The sequence below is a fragment of the Geotrypetes seraphini genome, chromosome 8 (genome assembly GCF_902459505.1).
Source record: "Geotrypetes seraphini chromosome 8, aGeoSer1.1, whole genome shotgun sequence".
In the NCBI taxonomy this organism is placed as follows: domain Eukaryota; kingdom Metazoa; phylum Chordata; class Amphibia; order Gymnophiona; family Dermophiidae; genus Geotrypetes; species Geotrypetes seraphini.
In genome coordinates this window covers 173023456-173048010 of record NC_047091.1, presented here as the reverse complement: position 1 = coordinate 173048010, position 24555 = coordinate 173023456, and the positions used below count along the sequence as shown (strand labels likewise).

Genomic DNA, 24555 nt, shown 5'->3' with positions numbered 1-24555 from the left:
AACCCCAACAACCATCAGATCCGAACTAAACTACCTCACGATTCATAAGAAGCTAAAAACCTACTTCTTCGACTCCATACACTCTACCGACAAATAACCCCAACAACCATCAGATCTGAACTAAACTACCTGACATTTCATAAGAAGCTAAAGACCTACCTCTTCAACTCCATACATTCTACCGACAAATAACCCCAACAGCCATCAGATCTGAACTAAACTACCTGACATTTCGTAAGAAGCTAAAGACCTACCTCTTCAACTCCATACATTCTACCGACAAATAACCCCAAAAGCCAACAGATCTGAACTAAACTACCTGACGTTTCGTAAGAAGCTAAAGACCTACCTCTTCAACTCCATACACTCTACCGACAAATAACCCCAACAACCATCAGATCCGAACTAAACTACCTCATGTTTCATAAGAAGCTAAAGACCTACCTCTTCGACTCCATACATTCTACCAACAAATAACCCCAACAGCCAACAGATCTGAACTAAACTACCTGACGTTTCGTAAGAAGCTAAAGACCTACCTCTTCAACTCCATACACTCTACCGGCAAATAACCCCAACAACCATCAGATCTGAACTAAACTACCTCACATTTCATAAGAAGCTAAAGACCTACCTCCTCAACTCCATACATTCTACCGACAAATAACCCCAACAGCCATCAGATCTGAACTAAACTACCTGAAGTTTCGTAAGAAGCTAAAGACCTACCTCTTCAACTCCATACACTCTACTGACAAATAACCCCAACAACCATCAGATCCGAACTAAACTACTTCACTTTTTGTAAGAAGCTAAAGACCTACCTCTTCAACTCCATACATTCTACCGACAAATAACCCCAACAGCCATCAGATCTGAACTAAACTACCTGACGTTTCGTAAGAAGCTAAAGACCTACCTCTTCAACTCCATACACTCTACCGACAAATAACCCCAACAACCATCAGATCCGAACTAAACTACCTCACGTTTCGTAAGAAGCTAAAGACCTACCTCTTCAACTCCATACACTCTACCGACAAATAACCCCAACAACCATCAGATCCGAACTAAACTACCTCATGTTTCATAAGAAGCTAAAGACCTACCTCTTCGACTCCATACATTCTACCAACAAATAACCCCAACAGCCAACAGATCTGAACTAAACTACCTGACGTTTCGTAAGAAGCTAAAGACCTACCTCTTCAACTCCATACACTCTACCGGCAAATAACCCCAACAACCATCAGATCTGAACTAAACTACCTCACATTTCATAAGAAGCTAAAGACCTACCTCCTCAACTCCATACATTCTACCGACAAATAACCCCAACAGCCATCAGATCTGAACTAAACTACCTGAAGTTTCGTAAGAAGCTAAAGACCTACCTCTTCAACTCCATACACTCTACTGACAAATAACCCCAACAACCATCAGATCCGAACTAAACTACTTCACTTTTTGTAAGAAGCTAAAGACCTACCTCTTCAACTCCATACATTCTACCGACAAATAACCCCAACAGCCATCAGATCTGAACTAAACTACCTGACGTTTCGTAAGAAGCTAAAGACCTACCTCTTCAACTCCATACACTCTACCGACAAATAACCCCAACAACCATCAGATCCGAACTAAACTACCTCACGTTTCGTAAGAAGCTAAAGACCTACCTCTTCAACTCCATACATTCTACCGACAAATAATCCTAACAACCATCAGATCCGAACAAAACTAATTTGTATATCAATAATTTTCAAATGTAAGTCGCCTTGAATCCGCTTTGAACATAGTGTGACTCAGAAATTCCAGATTAGTTTAGATTAGATTAGTTTCCCAGCTTGTTTCATATTTGTTTTGTCTTTTCTTTTGGCTTTCCATGAAGCCCATGGAGAAGTACTTCTTTATATTTTAGATTGTGACATTGGACATTGGAGTTTTCAATCCAAATTTTATGAAACTTACAGACGGGCAGCAAAAGAATGGCTTCAAACGGCACCGAGAGTGAGCAGCATGGCAAAGTTGTATCAGTACTCTAGGGGAGGGGAAATTTACCAAGGGGTACAAACTGATTTAGCGCACATTAATGAGTAAAATGCACTAAATACACGTCTCCCATAGGAATATAATGGCAATCTTAGTGTTTAGCACGTGCTAATCATTAGCATTAACTAACATGGTTAGCATGCACTAAATTCGTTAGTGCCCCTTGATCAATTCTCCCCAAGAGGTAAATTCTATAAGAGGTGCCTAAGGTTAGGCGCCTTTCTTAATTGGTAGTAAATTGGCTTCAATAATGAGCTTTAACAAGCCAAGCTGCGCTCTGAGCATTTCTCTCGCCATGGCGCCAAAAGCCTGTATAATTTCACATTCATGGGACCAGGTTTTTCCCGCTTATTTTGTTTTGCGTCCACATTGGCTTTTTTCTTTGAACGCAAATATTTCTGGACCCCTGAGGAAGACGGTTCAGTCGAAACACGGACCGTGCTGGGTCCCTATCTTTTAAAGCATATGTGGATTCTGCTGTTGCAAAGCGACTCTACATCATTTTATTGACCGAATAAACGCTGGCATCGCAAATATCACCTCCGCAGTCTTTTTTTGTGTGTTCTTGGCTTCGCCATATTCACTGCAGATCTATTGGGTTTCCTTCTGATTTTTAAATCATTTGTAGACCACCCTGTGTCAATTATGGTTGTAGCATTATATAAATGCTAAAGTTATGTTATGTTTTACTTAATAAACACATTAAGGGCACCGCAGAAGTGTGAAAAAAATGCTTTTGGCCATCTTTTTCCTTTGTTCACAAAAAAGGAAGTGAACTTACGTTGCCTTTTTCTCTTTACCTATTAGGTTTTCACGGAGTCTTAATATTCAGGCAGTTGAATCTTAGCAGGGGATGGTCCAATCAATGGAGGCATCTGAAGGCCAATCATTTTATAATAGAATAATTGAAGGGGAGCCCCCATCTCATGCCACATCACGAGAGCTATTGGAATACTTGCATTGCCCTAGATTTTGTCAATAGCAATCAGGAATATTTTTCTTCTCCTAGTCAACGAACAAACGTGGGTGAAGTTGTCATTACCAAAACAATGGCAGTTGCTTTTGCCTCCATTGTTAAATCTTACAAGAGAAACGGCTGTTACCAAATAAGATTGATTTTGACTCTCAAGGAGTTAAATGCAAAAGAGAAAGCCCAATTATCTTTGCAGGAAGGCTCTTTTAGGTATTCGTTCTGTTTACAACCTTTTTTCCTGCCTGCCTGAATATTATGTTCAAATTTTATTAAGCAAAAGTAAATACAATAATCATAACAACCATGGTATGCATTTTTAACATACACCCGCGGAGGACTGGACTCTTATGCCCTCCCCGGACCCACCTCACCCCCCTCCCACAGCAAAGAAACCCCAACCCCCCACCCCCCTCCCCCCTCCCCCCTCAGATACCGAAAACTTTTAGGCAGGGAACATCAAAGACACATAGAAGCACAGATTCAGAGGTGAAGTCTATTCAAAACACGGCTACGACTCTCAGGAGTCAAAATGTTCAAATACGGAGTCCAAATCTGGTGTCATGTTTTTTCACTTGTTGCTCTCCCTGGTTGTTATGCTTATCTCTGCTTTATCCACTTCTGGTTGTTTGTCCCTTGGCAATTGCTAATAAAGATATATAAAAAAAAAAAAACCCAAACATTCTACAGCACGCTAAATATTAGTGCGCTCTAAATGCTAACATGTGCTGTCATGTCCATTATATCCTATGGAAGCATTGCCATGCGTTAGCATTTAGCGCGCACTAAGATACATTAGCGCGCCATAGTAAAAAGACTAATTAGTGTCAGAGGTCGGTGCGAGTGGCCTACCATTTGACTTCTGGAATGGTTAGAACTGTCACCAGTTGTTTAGTGAAAGAATAAGATCACATCGTGTGTTGTAAAATTGCTTCACGCGGCGATTATAGAGAATCGCTCGTTTGCATATCAATGACCTCGTTGTACTACATTTTGCGTGGCGGTATCGGAGACTGCTAGAAAACTCGGAAAAGACCTCAGTAAGCCGTTTTGATAATCGGCCGCTACACTACATGCATTCTAAACCGTCTGGAGCCGGGTTTAGGGAGCACGTTAAAGACAGATTTTAGTTTTGAGAATCTGCCCCTAAGAGATCTCTTCTCTGTCACCATGACATGAGTAACAGATAGCCAGCATAGTTTTCAAATTTTTTTGAAGTTAAATTTAATGTAATTCTTTTTAAATTTATTTATTTATTAAATTTTAACATTTACAAGATAATAATCTAATCTAATATTTGTGGACGCTCTATGCTTATAAAGGTTCAGGGTATTGTGGATGGGCAGACTGGATGGGCCATTTGGCCTTTATCTGCCATCATGTTTCTAAAACCATAAATCTCGATGACCTCACAATGCAAGTGTTAAGAGCCTTAGCTTATAACAATAATTCTTTCTGACCTCATAATGCGGGTGTAAACAGCCTTAGCCAATAGAGAGAGGAGGAGATAGTGGATGCTGTGGATGGGCAGATTGGATGGGCCATTTAGCCTTTAACTTCCATCATGTTTCTAAAACCATAAATCTCGATGACCTCACAATGCAAGTGTTAAGAGCCTTAGCTTATAACAGTAATGCTCTATGACCTCATAATGCGGGTGTAAACAGCCTTAGCCAATAGAGAGAGGAGGAGATAGTGGATGCTGTGGATGGGCAGATTGGATGGGCCATTTAGCCTTTAACTTCCATCATGTTTCTAAAACCATAAATCTCGATGACCTCACAATGCAAGTGTTAAGAGCCTTAGCTTATAACAGTAATGCTCTATGACCTCATAATGCGGGTGTAAACAGCCTTAGCCAATAGAGAGAGGAGGAGATAGTGGATGCTGTGGATGGGCAGATTGGATGGGCCATTTAGCCTTTAACTTCCATCATGTTTCTAAAACCATAAATCTCGATGACCTCACAATGCAAGTGTTAAGAGTCTTAGCTTATAACAATAATGCTCTATGACCTCATAATGCGGGTGTAAACAGCCTTAGCCAATAGAGAGAGGAGGAGATAGTGGATGCTATGGATGGGCAGATTGGATGGGCCATTTAGCCTTTAACTTCCATCATGTTTCTAAAACCATAAATCTCGATGACCTCACAATGCAAGTGTTAAGAGTCTTAGCTTATAACAATAATGCTCTATGATCTCATAATGCGGGTGTAAACAGCCTTAGATAAAATGCACGCGATAGCGTTTAACGCGCACTAAAAAAGCATAGCGCACCTTAGTAAAAGAGGAGCATAGTTTACTTAGCGGGTTTATCAGAAAAATCCTCATAGACTCCGCTTTGTACTTTTGGATAAGCGTTTAATCAAAAATATGAATAAACTTGAAACTTAAGGGGGGCTTTCAGGGCTTAAAATAGCCAGGGGAAGCAGGGGTTAGGGGTAGAACTGGCTCAAATATTATTCATGGGTTTTTTTTAATATTCGTGGGCTGGTTCTGCGGAGGGGGAAGTGTACCAGCGCCTAAGGTATACATGCTTACATAAGAACATAAGAGTTGCCATACTAGGACAGACTGAAAGTGCATCAAGCCCTGCTTCCAACAGTGGCCCACTCAGGTCACAAGTACCTGGCAGGATCCCAAGGACTTAAACAGATTTTATGCTGCTTACTTTAGGAATAAGCAGTGGATTTCCCCAAACCATCTTAACAATGGCTTATGGTCTTCTCTTTTTAGGAAATTATCCAAACCTTTCTTAAACCCTGCTAAGCTAACTGCTTTCACTACATTCTCTGACAGCAAATTACAGTTTTCAGTTCAAAATTTTTATTAAGTTTCAATAAACACAATACAAAGGATAACAAAAATACAGTAGAAAGTATATGGTCCATGTACAGAAAAACAAATACGGTGAAATCCTGGATCAAACAGTCAAGTAAGTATTGAAAATTATCGGTAACAAAAATTTCCATATCAAAGGCAGTGCAGCACAAAACATATCAGGTTCCGGCGTCATAAGAGATATATAAATATAGTAAGGAGATATAATATCAAGTTACGTATTCAAACAGTATTGGTGTATAGGAGACCAAACATTCTTATACTTTACAAGGGCGTTTCTTTTTTCTGCTATCACCTGTTCATATTTACCATGTAGGCATAGAGTGTTCCACCATGCATGATATTCTACAGTTGAATAGCAGGTGTTCCAAAGAGCCATCATCACTATCACATGACCAGTATTTAGATGAAGAAGATGGGTCTATTTTGTTTGACAGCTGAAGAGTCCAGACAGCACGATGGAGCAGGAAAAATATGGATTGTAACACCGAGGCCGATCTGATGGATTTATGAAATGTTAGCCATAAAGCATTCCAGTCGATTGCATCAGAAGGTAGGTTTAGAGTATGTTGCCATTTGATTTCAGAAGACAGAGGCTCGCTTGGATCAACTTGTACCAGACGGAAGCTTTATATTGGAACACTGAGGACTTGTCCAAAAGTCTACTTAAGCTCGGTGTATCTACCAAAGATTGTAGTTCAGGAAGGGCGGTATGTACACAATGAGTGAGTTGGATCCACGCATAGTACTGGTTTTTGGGTAAGTCCCAAGTATCTGCAAGTTCTTGGAAGGACATCCATCCATTCACACCAATCATGTCCTTGATAGTCTCAATACCTCTCTGTTGCCAAAGAGGCCAAAGAAAAGATTTGGACTGTATCAGAAACCTTTGGTTATGCCAAATCGGTATTAGCGAAGACTTATCCCAGCTATAAGACAATGTGGAATCGAGAACATGTATTGCAGTTTTGTACGACAAGAGAATACGATCTTCTTTATCCAGGCGAGATAGGATATGGCCGGGAAGGAATTTCATGCGAGACGCACCATATATAGAAGTTTCCAAGTTAATCCAACCTGGTTTATCCTGAGTTCTGGAGACAACATGTCCTTGTGTCCAATGACGAATGAGAAAGGCACTGTGGTATTTATAAAAATCTGGAAAATTCACCCCTCCCCCCTCCATCTTCGCCAGTTTGAGTTTACCAAGAGCAATACGGGGTTGTTTCTTATTCCATATATACTGTGTGAGAATAGATTCTAGGGTCTTGTAAAAGGAGCGAGGCAAATATAGCGGTAACATGTTCAAGACATAATTGATTTTGGGTACAATCATCATGCGTATCGACTCCAACCTTCCCCACCAAGAAAGGTTTAGAGGGGACCAAGCAGAAGTTGTATGACGGGCTATCTGTAGTAAGTAATCAGAGTTCAGTTGTAATGTTTCTTCCAAAGTGGGTCCGAAGTAAACTCCCAAGTATTTCATTTTCGTGGCGGACCATTGAACTCCATATGTTTCTACTACTGACTTAACTTCTGGACAATTGAGAGGCATGACCAGCGTTTTATTCATATTTAATTTGTAGCCAGACAGAGCAGAATATTGCATGATTGTTGTGATTAAGTGTGGAAAAGATGATGGAGTGATATATAAGAGTATGTCATCTGCATATGCCGAGATTTTGGTCTCCGACTCTCCAGATTTGAACCCTTCAATGAGCTTATTAGCACGGATTGTGGCTAGAAGAGGCTCCAATGCAAGATCAAACAGCAGGGGGGATAGAGGGCAACCTTGTCGGGTACCCCGTGTCGGGTGGAAAGCAGAAGACAGCGTTCCGTTTATAAGAGTTCTAGTTGTTGGAGCTGTGTAGAGTATCTTAATCTTCTGGATGAAATCCGCAGAGAAACCATACCATGCTAGTACTTGGAATAGGAAAGCCCATTCCACTCTATCAAAGGCTTTCTCTGCGTCGAGCCCCACCGCAATAAGATCTTGATGGCGGTTCTGAGATTGTGCAATGATATGTGAAAAGGTTCTCGAGTTGTCAGATGAGTATCTTCCGGTGATGAAACCACTTTGATCTGGCTTGATTAGATTGGTTATGACTCCCTGTAGCCTATTGGATAGAAGCTTGGCATATATCTTCGCGTCAACATTTATGAGAGAAAGAGGTCTGTAATTAGTTATTAAGCGAGGATTTTTGTCAGGTTTCGGGAGGACAATGATATGGGCTTCGGTGAAGGAACCATGTACTCGACCTGAGTCAATAACTGAGTGAAGAAATTGTAAGTAATACGTATTGAGTATGTCTTGGAATTCCTTGTAGAACTCAGCCGTTAGACCATCAGGCCCAGGAGCTTTGTGAGGTGCCATTGATTCAATCACCTGTGTGAGTTCAAATACAGTCAAGGGTTTATCAAGTGTTATGTTGTCTTCCTGGGAGAGAGAGGGATGAGGGAGGTCCTCTAGAAACTGTAATGCGTGATCAGTATTATCCAATTCCGAAGTGTATAACGTCTCGTAGAATGACTTAAAGGCCTGAGAAATGTCCTGATTGGTGGTTAAAGTATTCCCATTATCCAGCTCAATAGCTATGATATTCTTTTTGTCAGCTCTTTTCTTCAGGTAAGAGGCTAACAAGTGACCACACTTATTATTCTCGGTAAAATAAGAGGCTGACTGTTGAAATACTGAGTTAGCAGCAGTTTTACTGAGCATGGAGTTGTAAAGATATCTGGCCTTCGCCAGACTAGTGAGAGTGGGGATGTCCAACGGATCACGTTGATGTTCCTTCTCCAGGTCTTTGATATTGTTTTCCATCTGAAGGGTGGCTTCCTTCTGGGACTTGCTAGTACGCGCTGTGTAGGAAATGATAACTCCCCTTATGTAGGCTTTAAAGGCGTCCCAGCAGGTATTCCAGGAAGTTTGATTCCTCTATAGCTTTGCGTACATCTATTTTGAATTGTGGATCTTGGAGCAAGGAAGAATTAAAGCGCCATTGTCGATGAGGTGGCTGAGACATTCTACATTTGATTTGGAGTGAAATGGCCGCATGATCTGATACCGAGATAGGTGAAATGTCAACAGAGGTGACTGAGTCGCACAAGGATCTGTCAAGTAGAAAGTAATCAATGCGAGAATATGACATGTGGGGGTTGGAATAAAACGTATAACCCCTATCCGAGCCATGTGTGGTTCTCCAAATATCTACTAGGTGAAGATCCGTGATCATATGATGGAGAGCAAACCACGATTTAGATTTTTTATATCTGAATTGGGATTTTCTATCAATTTCTGGGTTCAAAACCAGATTAAAGTCGCCTCCAGTAACAAATCAGAATCAGAGTCCTGTAATATTGATGAAGAGATTCCATTAAAGAAATCAGGAGTATCCATGTTTGGGCCATACACATTGAATAGAGTTATCAGCCGTCCACTGTATTCGATCTTGCCCTTGACCCATCTGCCTTGCAGGTCATGTGAGGAGGAGATAACATTAAGAGCTTGCTTATTTCGAACTAGAGTCAAGACACCCCCCTTTTTCTCAATGGCAGGAGAGTAAAATGCAGGCAAAGCCCACCCAAAGTGAACTTTATCAGAAGCCACGCTATCCAAATGGGTCTCTTGCAGCATAATGATGTCAGGTGTTTGTTGCTCAAGGTATAGCAGTATTTTCTTAAGTTTGATCGGATTGTTTAGCCCTTTAGTATTTAGGGAGATACATTTAAGGGACATAGAAAAGTTTACATAGATTAGCAGAAAATTGGATATGAACCAGCTTTAATGAGGCGAAATGATGAGTTATTACTATATATCTGCTGCACAACCTAGGGGAAAAAGGCATGTTAGTATACCTCATGACATGAAACAGGTGAGGACCAAAATACCTAAGAAATGACCTAAAGCCATACATTAAAGAACCCATGTGCACTGTGAGAGTGAAAACAACAGCCATTAAAGTAAAGCACCCATATGAATAAAACAGTGTAAAAAAAGCATTAACATACATGAGATTCAGTAATAATAAACAACATGGATTATGAAAAATTCTCTTGCATGTAACTGAATATTAAAGAACTACTGCAGACAGCTAGATATCATAATATAGACAAGCTTAGGTGAAATCAGCCCAGTGACAAGCAGTTAAACCTGGTGAATGGGAGTGGGTGACTGCAACTCAATAAAGGCAGCTAATTCTTCAGGATTGGTGTAATCCTTAGTTTGGTTGAAGAGAGTTACTCTCATCCTGGCCGGGTAAAGCATTCCAAACTTAGCATTGAGCTGTTTCAATTGCGGGCGGTAGGAAAGCAATTTCTTCCTCCTTGCAGCTGTAGTTTTGCTCAGGTCAGGCAGGAAAAGAATGGTGTCACCCTCAGGTTTAATAGGAGCTCTGACTTTGGCACGCTGCCAAAACATCCAAAACATGCTGGTAGCGGAGGAGCTTGAGGACCACTGGTCTAGGGAAGCGGTCATTCGGGTTTTTTGAAGAAGGAACTCTGTGAGCCCTTTCTATCTCAAAGTCACGAGTGAAGGTTAGGTCCAGCAATTTTGGGATTAAACCCTCCAGGAATTTGACCAGGTCGCGGTCATGTGATCCCTCCTTGAGCCCAAGAAGACGGATGTTACAGCGACGTGATCTATTGTTATTATCTTCCAATTCAGACTCCAAAAAAGCAATTCGTCTGGTTTGTGCTTTCAGCTCAGCCACGTGTTGAGTAGTGGCATCCATCTTGCCTTCCAGTGACTGCACTCGAGTCTGGAGCAGGGAGAAGTCTGTGGTTAGAGTAGTCAGCTTTTCATTCATTTCTTCAGTTGCAGATTTAGTATCAGTGACCAAATTCTTCAACTCCCGAAGTTCAGCGAGTATCTCCGATGCACTTCCGGTTTCGGGTCCCGGCAGCGGCACTTTAGAGGGCGACGGAGGATCGGGTTTGTGGCGTTTATTTACCTTTTTGTCAGCCATACCCGTGTAGAAAAGTAGCGATTTCGATTGTAAATGATATAAGCTTGCCTGATCACCGGTTTTTTAGCGATTTTGAGTGCGGGTGCTGTGCTGCAGAGTTCGATTTTGGGATCGGGTGCAGGAGCTCCACTCTTAAGCCGCCATCACACGTGGGCTCAACAGCGCCCCCCCAGCAAATTACAGTTTAATTGCTTGTTGCGTGTAGAAATATTTTCTCTGGTTTGTTTTTAAATTTACTGCTTAGTAGCTTCATCGTTTGTCCCCTAGTCCTAGTATTTTGGGAAAGAGTAAACAAGCAATTCACTTCTACTCGTTCCAGTCCACTCAGTATTTTGTAGTCCTCTTTCATATCTCCACGGAGACGTCTCTTCTCCAAGCTGAACAGCCCTAGCCACTTTAGCCTTTCCTCATAGGGAAGTTGTCCCATGCCTTTTATCATTTTTGTCGCCCTTCTTTGTACCTTTTCTGATTGCGGTATATCTTTATTTTTTTTTTGAGATGGAGTAACCAGAACGGCGCAACATATTCAAGGTGCAGTCACACCATAGAGCCACAGTGGCTGTCGATTTATGCACCAGCAGATGCGATTCCACAAACAACGCCTAGCTCTGACGGACATGCAGTAGCTACGGTTTTTACAGGCACAGTTAATAGACTTCCCACCCTTAGCAATGTGCATGCACACTAGCTCGATAGAAACATAGAAACATGAGGGCAGATAAAAGCCAAATGGCCCATCCAGTCTGCCTCTCCGCAGCATCCACTATCTCCTCCTCTCCCTATTGGCTAAGGCTCTTAACATTTGCATCTCACTTCCTATAGGCTAAAGCTCTTTACACCTGCATTATGATGTCATAGAACTTTATGGTTATAGAAACATAGACTTAAAGAACAAAAAATGAAACCTACAAAAGTGGAGGCAGAAAAATCACTGAACTAGAAAAAACCTCCCAAACCCCAAGAGAGGAAAATGACTAGGAGAAGGAGACAAAGACCAACTGAACACTCAATCAACTGTGTTAGAAATTAATAAATGCTTAAGCGGGAGAGCCCTCAGTCACACAGCCACCACTGGGAAACCCCAGGGAAAAGCTGACGCGAATTTACACCCAGAAGAATGTTAACTGCGAAACATCCCCGGGCTCTCTCCGCATAATAAGTGAATAAATAAAGTGCAACAATAAAGTGCAGTATGTGTGAAAAAATATGATTAAATTAAAAAAAAACAAAAAAAAACACACCAATGAATTAAGTTGAAATTTGTCTCTATCCCCCAATCATGGGGCCAAAAAGAAAATGAGTGTCCAAATCTAACCAAGCTGAACACAAACTAGAAGAACTTAGCTTCTCCGTGTGTAGGCAGTCAGCAAAAGATGGCTTCGTCCTACGGGACTCCGTTTCGGGGGTGCACACCCCCTTCTTCAGGAACTCGACTGCGCTGGTTCTCTCAATTTCTCCGACACAGCTTGGAAAGCGAGGTAGAAAATGGCCAGCTGTGTCGGAGAAACTGAGAGACCCAGCGCAGTCGAGTTCCTGAAGAAGGGGGTGTGCACCCCCGAAACGGAGTCCCGTAGGACGAAGCCATCTTTTGCTGACTGCCTACACACGGAGAAGCTAAGTTCTTCTAGTTTGTGTTCAGCTTGGTTAGATTTGGACACTCATTTTCTTTTTGGCCCCATGATTGGGGGATAGAGACAAATTTCAACTTAATTCATTGGTGTGTTTTTTTGTTTTTTTATTTAATCATATTTTTTCACACATACTGCACTTTATTGTTGCACTTTATTTATTCACTTATTATGCGGAGAGAGCCCGGGGATGTTTCGCAGTTAACACTCTTCTGGGTGTAAATTCGCGTCAGCTTTTCCCTGGGGTTTCCCAGTGGTGGCTGTGTGACTGAGGGCTCTCCCGCTTAAGCATTTATTAATTTCTAACACAGTTGATTGAGTGTTCAGTTGGTCTTTGTCTCCTTCCCCTAGTCATTTTCCTCTCTTGGGGTTTGGGAGGTTTTTTCTAGTTTATAGAAACATAGAAACATGATGACAGATAAAGGCCAAATGGCCCATTCACAGCATCCACTATCTCCTCCTCTCCCTATTGGCTAAGGCTCTTAACATTTGCATCGCCTCTTCCTATAGGCTATGGCTCTTTACACCTCCATTGTGAGGTCATAGAGCTTTATGGTTATAGAAACATTGTAACATGATGGCAGATAAAGGCCAAATGGCCCATCTAGTCTGCCCATCCGCTGTAACCATTATCTCTTTCTCGCTCCGAGAGATCCCACGTGCCTATCCCAGATCCTTTTGAATTCAGATACAGTGTCTGTCTCTACCACCTCTTCCACGAGACTGTTCCATGCATCTATCACCCTTTTTGTAAAAAAAAAAAAAAAAAAGCATTTCCTTAGATTACTCCAGAGTCGATCACCTCTTATAGCAACAGAGAACATGGAAACATGAATGCAAATGCCTAAATATTAGCAGGTTGGAAGTTGGTTTGGTCGGCCCACTCCAGGTGCCTAATTGTCTTACTTCTCCTTTTAATCAGACAAAGGAACATAACTGATCTTCTAATGTCGCCATTATCTTAAACTAGATATTTTAACTGAACATCCCATCTGTGTAAAATAAGAAAAAAAAAAAATCCATATCATTGAAAATTTGTCTTTTATTTCTCTCTCTCCTTTACTGGAGAATGTGATCAGGCATCTGTGACACATTAAAGTTCGAGTGTCAAATTATAAGCAATGCCCCCAGTGTTTTCCCTATAAAACATTATACGCTTTACACAAATCCTCTCTTTATTATAATGCAGATAAAGACAACATCTGTTGGATTAAGGCTGAAAAATTACTAGTAAACTTAAAGCTTAAGTTTTATAGGTATGCCATAATAAATGACACTTCTAGCTTTATTTGCCTTTGGAAAGGCAAAGATTAAAACAAAACCGAGAGGGACACGGAAGATGTGTACTCCAGTAAAAATAGAATTAATTCGCCCTCATAGTACGAGGGGGGGGGGCTGAAAAGTTTCCAGCACAACCGAGAAGAGAATGACGTGGACACGGTTCGATCCATGATCTGAAACAATGTCAAAACACAGAATTTCATTTCTGCAAAGAGCTACAGTGGCAAAATAGTGTTCAGAATTCAGGAAGTTGGTTGGTTTGGCTGAGAACTTTTCAGCACCCCTCATATGTCATAAAAGTGAGCCAAGTAGAGGACCTTCAAGCCATTGTGACATCACAGATGAGGTTGGATCTTATTGGTGGATTGAGGCATTGTGACATCACAGTCTCAGCTCTGGTTATCAGAGGCTGAAAGTCTTCAACACACTCTGAGAGGGTGCTGAAAAGTTCTCAGCCCAACCCAGAAGAGAATGACGTGGATATGGTTCAATCAATGACCGGAAACAATGTCAAAACAGAGAATTTTGCGTCTGCAAATTGGCGCTTAGTGAAATAAGATACAGTGGGAAAATAACGCTCAGAATTTAGGAAATTGGTTGGTTGTCCTGAGAACTTTCCAGCGCCCCCCTCGTTTACATTTTCCTCTGTATTGTGGTTTAGTTAAGGGGGGGGGGGGTAATTTCAAAGTTTGCTTAATTAATTTCCTTTAAAATGTTGTGGTATTCCTTTCTCTTTTCTGTAGCACGTCTTGTTTATACTTGTGTGATTATATTAAAAATTCAATAAAGATAAAGTTAAAAAAAAGTTACCCCATCCCCTTTTTACAAAGCTGCATTAGGCCTTTTTTTTTTTTATCACCGGCTGCAGCTATATTAGCTCCGACGCTCATAGGAATTCTGTGAGCGTCGGAGCTAATACCGCCACGGCCAGCAATAAAAAGCCTAACATGGCTTCGTAAAGGAGGGGGTGGGTGGGTTAACTACTATTATATTGCGTATGCGTGCAGTTATGCATATTAGTCGCGAAAGCGCACCCAAGTTGATAGGATTTGGGGATAAAGCCCATTCAGCATTTTATTATTATTATTTTATATGATTTTTATCTGATGTAAATCGCATGGAAATGAGATTTTGCGATCTAATCAAAGAATTTATTAAACTCGAAACTTGAAACTTAAAGATTAGACTTTACACCTTCCACGCGTTAGGTTGGGATTCACAGTAGAGAATGACAAGGTGACAAAATTCATCACCGTTCCCGTCCCCGCGGATAACCGCGGGAAACCATCTTCATGTCATTCTTTAAGGAGAGAGAGAAGAATCAGAGTATGAATGGCCACAACCACTGACCCGCAAGCTTTGCTTTGAAGAATTCTGATGTAGAAGGACTGAGGTTGAAACAGACACTACAGAATGACAGTCTCTGGTATCCAGAGCAGATATTGTGATGTCATAATGCCTCATTCCACCAGTGCCTAAGAGCCAATTACATCAGTGATGTCACAATGGCTTCATTATCCTTGGCTCACATAAGAATCAGAGTATGAATGGCCACAACCACTGACCCGCAAGCTTTGCTTTGAAGAATGCTGGTGTAGAAGGACCGAGGTTGAAATAGACACTAGAAAATGACATGGGATTATTTCCCGCGGTTATCCGCGGAGACGGGAACGGTGATGAATTTTGTCACCGTGTCATTCTGACATTGCAATACTTTAAGCTTTATATAAAACATCTTCGCTGGCATTGCAAGCCTCTTGAATTTCATTTAAGGCAGCAGCGCACGGCCAGAGCAGAGTGGGTCTTGTTATCACACTACACTGTTAAACGTCCTAAGCAATCTTGTTTTAAGTAAAACAAGTCTTTAGAAACAGAGGTGACCCCCAGAAGTGATAAGTGAAGAGGTTCACCTGAAAGTCTGTTATCAGCTATTTGTGCCTGGCTTCATTTCAGATTTCTCATTTCGATGTGACGGCAGGCTGAAAATTGGATAGATACTGCCCTCACCTCAGACGAGACTTTCGCTTTTTTGTTTTCAAGGGCGACCGGAGTGCGTTACCCCCTCTAAGGTTGCAGAAAATCAGGTGAAAGAGGAAAACATTTTGGAGGTGGGGAGATCAGTTGTTCTTCTTCCTTACATGCCTGAATTTAAGAACCTACGCTAGGGTGATAATCTACAATGTGAATCATTACGGGATTCTTACAGTACAAATGTATTTATGTATTCTTTGAAGCATTTCCCGTATCTCACCATTAATATTTTACAAGCATTGAAATCTATTCCAGTTAGGTTTCCGCATTGTTTTGTATACTCTAAGCAGGGGGGGGGCAAGACGGAAAAGCGAAACCTTGTTTGTTTCATCCTCTCTTGCGAATGAAATTTTGTTCAAACCCCTTCCCTGTGTTTTTCTCAGTGTAACCTACAATTTTGTGGTATGGCTGGAGGTTTTGTATACAATAAAACACCTTCTTTATAGATCCAATAAAGAGTGAATCTGACATTTCTGACTTTTACTAAGGTGCAATAAACCCCAAAGTAGGCTTTAGTGTGTCTAAAAAGGATTACCACAGGACACACTAAAGGTTATTACAGTAAGGCCCTCTTTTACAAAGGTGTGGTGAGCATTGTAGAGCACTTTTAGCACAGTAAATGAACGCCTGCGCCAATCGCTAAAGCATCCATAGGATAACATGCTCACGTTAGCGTTTAGCGCGCGCTAAAAAGCATAGCGCACCTTTGTAAAAGAAGGGGGCAAGTGGCGTAGTAAGGGGGGAGGCAGGCCACCCCAGGCGCTGTGTCCGTTGGGGCGCATACACCTTTCTCCCCCACCCACCCCACCATTGTCACACCATGCTAGTGCGAGCAACTTCTACTTGTTGCTCGCACCAGCCCGGTTCCCCTCTGAATCACTTCCGGGTCACGGGGCCAGGAAGTGACATCAGAGGGAAATCCAATGCTAGCATGGGAAGCATACTGGAGAAACCACGCACGCTGGCAAAGATTTAGAGGTACGGGGGGGGGGGGCGAGGGAGAACGCGAGTGTGGAGTGGGAGTCGGGAAGGAGTAGGGGGAGTGGAAGGAAAGGGAGTGCGGGGGAGGGGGGCATCCCCCCCCCCTGGTGCCTCCTACTTTTATTACGCCACTGATTGCATTAATTTTCCTGATTGTGTGCATTAAGCATTCTTTTTTCTTGTAAGGGGCGTGTAATGGCCAGAAAATGGACATGGATGTGTTGACCAGCTGGACATCACTAGAAATGGGCTTAGTATATGGGAAAGCCTCATGTTGGGACATAGCCTATTTCATGGCACACCTTCGTATAAAGGCCACTAAAATTTGTACCTGAGGCAGTGGAATATTAAGGCTTGGATTCACTATACAGCACCAGTGTTGGTGGCCATCTAAAAAAACGGCTGTCGATCGCGTGTCGGTCATGCGACAGAGCCGTATAAAGAATAGCACCTCCAGGAAAGAAAGGCGCCGGAAATCTAGGCCAGGGTTTTCCAGGCCTACATTTCTAGGGCCTATCTTTGTCATGAATTGCACCTACATAGCCGCTTTTTAGAACGCCTAATGTCATTTCTGGCATTAGCCACGCCCACAGTGGCGTTAGGCGGCCTAAAGAGCCTACTGAGGCACGGTTCCGTCACCAGTTTTTTTAAGCACCGGTAGGCGCCTTGAAACTCAGTTAAAAACATCATTCAAATGGCTTTTTTTAAAAAAAAAAACGAACTCGGGGGCCTAAATAATCAACGCCAATGATAGAATCCGGGCCTATTTGACTTGCCCAAGAAGAAAAGCAGCTGCAGTGGGATTTGAATTGTGCTTCTCTAGTGGACAGCCTACGGGGTCTGTTCACTAGCCGCTAGGCTACTCCTCCACTCCTAATGTTGGCCATTATTACTATTAACAAATAATGATTAATGATTGTAAATAACCGCTATCGTGGTTTAGTACAAGGGGTAATTCCTTTTCCTCACTAGGCCACAATATTAATAGCACCTAACTTTGGGCCTCTTTTACAGCGCCGTTTAGCGTAGGCCGCTGCAGTAACCTCCCCGAAGCCCATAAGGATTTAAAGGGGCCATTGCCACGTGGCTACCACTAGTCCAGCTTTGTAAAAGGGGGAAGGGGTTATGGTTTAATGGGCGCTAATTAGCTTAAACCACCAATAATGACTCGTAAGTGCCGGCAATTGGTTCTGATTTGTAGTTGATTGCATATTTAATTGATAAATATGTTTGATAATTATGATAAATATGTTTGATATTTGGTAAATTGATAAATAATAATGAATAATATGCACTATTCTGTCCTCCCACCATCTTCTCCAACGCAGTAGTACGGATGTATCACTGTTAACCCTTTCAGGACCAAGGGACATATTTGTCCCATAACTTTAAAATCCTATACATTTTGATTGGGATAGTCTACAGTTCTAAATTTGATATGTACGGATTCCATATGATACTGCCTTTATGTAAACAAACTGGTTCCGACATTCATTCATTAGCGTCGTTGCCAGATTGACGAGAAGATTCACTTGCCACACTGTCCATAAGCCAGAAGTGTGATTTTTTTAAAATAAAAATAATGATATTTCACAAAAAAAAGCAATTTTTTGGCATCTGCAAGCCCATAAAAATGTCGTCAAAACCACAAAAATTGGCCTACGATCCTTATGGTCCTGAAAGGGTTAATGTGCTTTCAATTAAAACTATTAGGGTGTTTTAGTAAATATAATCTCTGGAGCTCTGTGAAAGGCAAAGTCCTGCACTCAGCCTTCAATTTTCCATTAGAACCCTCGATGTAACCCCCCCCCAGCTGTTTGCTACCTGAGTGCTGCCCATTCCGATGTCCACCATTCCTTAAAAATTCATTTTAATAACCAATTAGTGGGTTTAAGATTGGCATTCCCTGCTAGCATGTTCCTGTTTGTGTCTTTCAGAAAGAAGAAGAATAATAAGTGCAACGGTGACTCACTTTGCGGGTCAGAAGTAGTGTGTGATTTGCACAGTGGGTTCTCGAATCTTCCTACACTGACGAGCAATTATTTGCATTAGAAGCGATGACAACTGAGTCAACAGAGAGGATTGAAATCAGCGGAAATGCCGCTGTGGAATGACCAGTACATGAAAGTCTCCCCGAGGTAGGTTTTCAGTGCAGCTGCTGCTTGCAAAGTACACCTTGTCCTGTGTCACCCACGCAACATGAGCTGTTGTCCAAACACAACGTACCAGAATATATTGGGGCTTGCTTTCTAAATTGCATTTGCTGTTAATTTGGCCGTTACCATATGCTACTGGTCAACATGGGTACCACGCTAACATACAGTAAATGTGTCTCTTCAGAAGCATCTACTAATTCCTTAAGCAAGAGTTAATTTATAAACTCTTTGTTGCTGTAAAACATTTTAGAAAAATTACCCCGGCTGGGATGAGGTTAAAAGTATGTGCATTGCCAAGAAGATACATAGGGCTCCTTTTACTAAGGTGCGCTAGCGTCTTTAGCGCATGCACGAAATTAGCGCGCGCCTACTTAAAAGGAGGTGGTAGCAGCTAGCGCAAGCGGTATTTTAGTGCACGTTCAGCGCGCACCAAAACCGCTAGCGCGCCTTTGTAAAAGCAGCCCATAATTTTACAGAACTGCCATGCTCTGGGACGGAATTTTTGCAAAGCATGAGTAGAGTTGTGATTTATGTATAAGATTTATAAAATACACTTGTTTAATGCCTCTTGCGCACAATGCTGCAACCTCACCTGGAGTACTGCGTTCAATTCTGCTGGCCTTATCTAAAAAAAGATACAGCGGAACTAGAAAAGGTTCACAGAAGAGCGGCCAAGATGGTAAAGGGAATGGAACTCCTCTCGTATGAGGAAAGACTAAAACGGTTAGGGCAGGGGTGTCCAATGTCGGTCCTCGAGGGCCGCAGTCCAGTCGGATTTTCAGGATTTCCCCAATGAATATACATGAGGTCTATTTGCATGCACTGCTTTCATTGTATGCTAATAGATCTCATGCATATTCATTGGGGAAATCCTGAAAACCCGACTGGATTGCGGCCCTCGAGGACCGACATTGGACACCCCTGGGTTAGGGGCTCTTTAGTTTGGAAAAGAGGCGGCTGAGGGGGAGATAGGATTGGAGTCTACAAAATCCTGAGTGATGTAGAAAGGGGACACGTGGATCGATTTTTTTTACTCCATCAAAAATTACAAAGACTAGGGGACACTCGATGAAGTTACAGGGAAATACTTATAAAACTGATAGGAGGAATTATTTTTTCACTCAGAGAATTGTTAAGCTCTAGTGGGCTAGATCAGGGGTAGGCAGTTCCGGTCCTCGAGAGCCGGAGCCAGGTCAGGTTTTCAGGATCTCCACAATGAATATGTATGAGATGGATTTGCATGCACTGCCTCCTTGAGATGTAAATCTATCTCATGCATATTTATTGTGGATATCCTGAAAACCTGACCTGGCTCCAGCTCTCGAGGAACAGAATTGCCTAATAAGGCTATTCTTATGTTCTTCTTCCATAAAGACCAAAGCAAAGAATTCTTTCAGTCTCTTCACTATGACCTTATCTTCCCTGAGTGCCCCTTTTGCTCCTTGAATGAATTCTTTGCTTCGGTCTTTATGGAAGACGAGCATAAGAATAGACACACTGTATCAGACCAACAGTCCATCTATAGCCCAGTATCCCGTCTTCACGGAGGCGTGAACCATTAATGGTTTTCAAGGGTGATGATCTGGAGGAAATGAAAAAAATCGCAATGAATCTGGAAGATGGACTAAGTCAAATCAGCAAGTTAAAAAGTGGAAAATCACCTGGACTGGTTGATATATATCCCAGAGTACTAAAAAACACACAAAATTGCTTATCTGCTGTTAGTGATCTGTAACCTGTTGCTAAAATTGTTTGTAGTACCTGCAGATTGGAGGGTGGCCAATTTTACGCCAATTTTTTTAAAAGGGTTCCAGAGGTGATCCAGGAAATTATAGACCGGTAAGCCTGACTTCAGTGCCGAGCAAAATAGTGGAAACAATTATAAAAAAATAAAATTGTGGAACATGTAGACAAACATGATTTAATGGGATAGAGTCAGCATGAGTTCAGCTGAGGGGAGACTTAAGAGCAATGTAAGGAAATTCTTCTTTACGGAGAGGGTGGTGGATGCCTGGAATGCGCTCCCGAGAGAGGTGGTGGAGAGGAAAACAGTGATGGAGTATGGGATGAACACAGAGGATCTAGAATCAGAAAAGAATAGTAAATATTGAAGAACTGGGTACTGTACTGTACTGGGTAGACTTGCACGGTCTGTGTCTGTATATGGCCATTTGGGGGAGGATGGGCTGGGGAGGGCTTCAATGGCTGGGAGGGTGTAGAATGGACTGGAGTGAGCTTCGACAGAGAAGTCAGTAGTTGGAACCTAAGAACAGTACCGGGCAGAGCTTTAGATCTTTGCCTAGAAATAGCTAAGGAGAAGAAGAAAATAAAAAAAAAACAACATATTTTAGATTCAATCAGGTTGGGCAGACTATATGGACCATTCAGGTCTTTATCTGCCGTCATCTACTATGTTACTATGAGAGAGATCTTGCCTCACCAATTTGCTTGACTTCTTTGAAGGTGTGGATAAACATGTGGATAAAGGTGAGTCGGTTGATATAGTGTATCTAGATTTTCAGAAAGTTTCTCATGAGAGACTCCTGAGGAAATTAAAGAGTCATGGGATAGGAGACAATTGGTTATAATAATAATAACTATAATAATAACTTTATTTTTCTATACCGCCATAGTCAGGCGACTTCTAGGCGGTTTACATTGTAAGAAGGCTGGACATTCAGCGAATAACAAAGGTCTTAGTACAGTACAATGCTAGTACAATACAATAAATCCACATATAATACAATACAGTGAGTCTAAATACAATACTATACAATAAGTTTAAATACAGTACCGAACAAAGAGTCTAAATGCCGTACAATAGTCTAAATGGTAAACTTACATATTAATTGGAGATCTTAGGGTAATGAGTGTCAGAAAGATTTAGAACATCCATGAGAGGGGTCTTAGTGGGGGAGGGGACCGTTTTAGTCAATGAATTTAGCGAATAGGGTGGTTTTGATCGATTTGCGGAATGCATTATAAGTCATATTTGGTTCGTTTATGTGGTTATCAGATAGAAAAGAGAGGGTAGGGTTAAATGGCCATTTTTCTCAATGGAGGATGGTAAATTGTGGAACGCTGCAGGGATATGTATTGGCACCTATGACATTTAACTTATATATAAATGATCTGGAAATTGGAACGAGTGAGGTGATTACATTTGCAGATTGCACTAAACTGTTCAGAGTTGTTAAGACACATACAGATTGTGAAAATCGCAGGCGGACTTAGGAAATCGAAAGACTGGGCGTCCAAATAGCATATGAAATTTAATGTGGACAAAGGCAAAGTGATGCACATTGGGAAGAATAACCGAAATCATAGTTACCAGATCTTAGGGACCACCTTGGGGCTTAGCACCCAAGAAAAAGATCTGGGTGTTATTGTAGACAATACGATGAAACCTTCTGCCCAATGTACGGTGGCAGCCAAAAATGCAAGCAAGATCTAGGATTTTAAAAGGGATAGTTAACAAAACAAAGAATGTTATAATGCCTTTGTGTCACTCCATGGTGCAACCTCCCCTTGAGTATTACATTCAGTGGAGGAGTGTGTGGCGCAGTGGTTGAAGCTACAGCCTCAGCACCCTGGGGTTGTGGGTTCAAATCCCGCGCTGCTCCTTGTGATCCTGGGCAAGTCACTTAATCCCCCACAGCCCCAGGTACGTTAGATAGATTGTGAGCCCACCGGGACAGATAGGGAAAATGCTTGAGTACCTGATTGTAAAACCGCTTAGATAACCTTGATAGGTGGTATATAAAATCTTAATAAAACTTGAACTTGAAACTTGAAGAAAGATACAGTGGAACTAGAAAAGGTTCAAAGTAGAGCGACCAAGCGGATAAAGGGGGTGGAACTCCTCTCGTATGAAGAAAAACTAAAGAGGTTAGGGCTCTTCAGCTTGGAAAAGAGACGGCTGAGGAGAGATAGGATTGAAGTCTACAAAATCCTGAGTGGAATAGAACGGGTACAAGCGGATCGATTTTTTTTTTTTTTTTTTACTCCGTGAAAAAATTCAAAGACTAGGTGACACTCGAAGTTGCAGGGAAATACTTTTAAACCAATAGGAGGATATATTTTTTCACTCGGAGAATATTCATGCTCTGAAATGCATTGCCTGAGGTTGTGGTAAGAGTGGTTAGCGTAGTGGTTTTAAGAAAGGTTTGGACAAGTTCTTGGAGGAAAAGTCTACAGGCAATTATTGAGGTAGACATGGGAGAAACCACTGCTTACTCTGGATCGGTAGCATGGAATGTTGCCAGGTACTAGTGACCGGGAGGACGGGCTCCTGGGCTAGATTGACAATTGGTTTGACCCAGTAAGGCTATTCATATGTTCTTATGTACATTCCATAGTGTTAAACCTGAAAGGGGATTTTATCATGGTTGGGTCAGATAATTTTTAGTGTGGATAGATTTAATGCTGCTGCTGTTTGCTGTCAGACATTTCAGCCGGGGGCTAGTGGTGGGTGCTGCAGTGTCTCTTGCAGACAGTGATATGATACATAGTTGTGAGTTCCTGTACTCTTAGTTTGTGCTCTGTAACGTTGGAGTCACATAGGAGAGATTATGACTCCTGATGCAGGCTGTGATTGCCAAAACACAGCTCCATGTCGAGTCTCTCTATGGTGGATTTTAAGAGATTTTTTTTTCTAGTGACTATCTAATAAAACTGTTAACTGACTTAATTCCCCATTAGAGAATGACACGGTGACAAAATTCATCACCGTTCCCCGTCCCCGCGGATAACCGTGGGAAACCATCTTCATGTCATTCTTTAAGGAGAGAGGGAAGAATCAGAGTATGAATGGCCACAACCACTGACCCGCAAGCCTTGCTTTGAAGAATGCTGGTGTAGAAGGACCGAGGTTGAAACAGACACTACGGAATGACAGTCTCTGGTATCCAGAGCAATTATTGTGATGTCATAATGCCTCATTCCACCAGTGCCTAAGAGCCAATCACATCAGTGATGTCACAATGGCTTCATTATCCTTGGCTCACATAAGAATCAGAGTATGAATGGCCACAACCACTGACCCGCAAGCCTTGCTTTGAAGAATGCTGGTGTAGAAGGACCGAGGTTGAAACAGACACTACGGAATGACAGTCTCTGGTATCCAGAGCAGATATTGTGATGTCATAATGCCTCATTCCACCAGTGCCTAAGAACCAATCACATCAGTGATGTCACAATGGCTTCATTATCCTTGGCTCACATAAGCACAGCCACTGACCTGCAAGCTTTGCTTTGAAGAACGCTGGTGTAGAAGAACTGAGGTTGAGATAGACATTAAAAAATGACATGGGATTATTTCCCGCGGTTATCCGCGGGGACGAGGACGGTGATGAATTTTGTCACCGTGTCATTCTCTAATTCAGCGGTATATCAAATTTGAATAAACATAAACGTCTACAAAGTCCTGAGTGGAGTAGAACAGGTAAAAGTGAATTGATTTTTTACTCTTTCAAAAAGTGCAAAGACTAGGGGCACTCAATTAATATTACATAGAAATATTTTTTAAAACAAATGGGAGGAAATATTTTTTTCACTCAATAAAAGGTTAAGCTCTGGAACTTGTTGTCAGAGGATGTGGTAAGAGCAGTTAGCATGTCTGGGTTTAAAAAAAAAAAAAAGGTTGGGACAA

The 24555-nt window shown here is 41.8% G+C and overlaps 1 long non-coding RNA gene across 1 annotated transcript in view; it reads left to right on the top strand.

Annotated features, from left to right (window-relative positions):
- LOC117365980 overlaps nucleotides 1-24555 on the top strand; it is a 387390-nt gene that overhangs the window by 246283 nt on the left and 116552 nt on the right. The window contains exon 2 of the long non-coding RNA XR_004540474.1: nucleotides 18687-18887. This is a non-coding gene — a long non-coding RNA (uncharacterized LOC117365980). The remainder of the gene's footprint in view (nucleotides 1-18686; nucleotides 18888-24555) is intronic.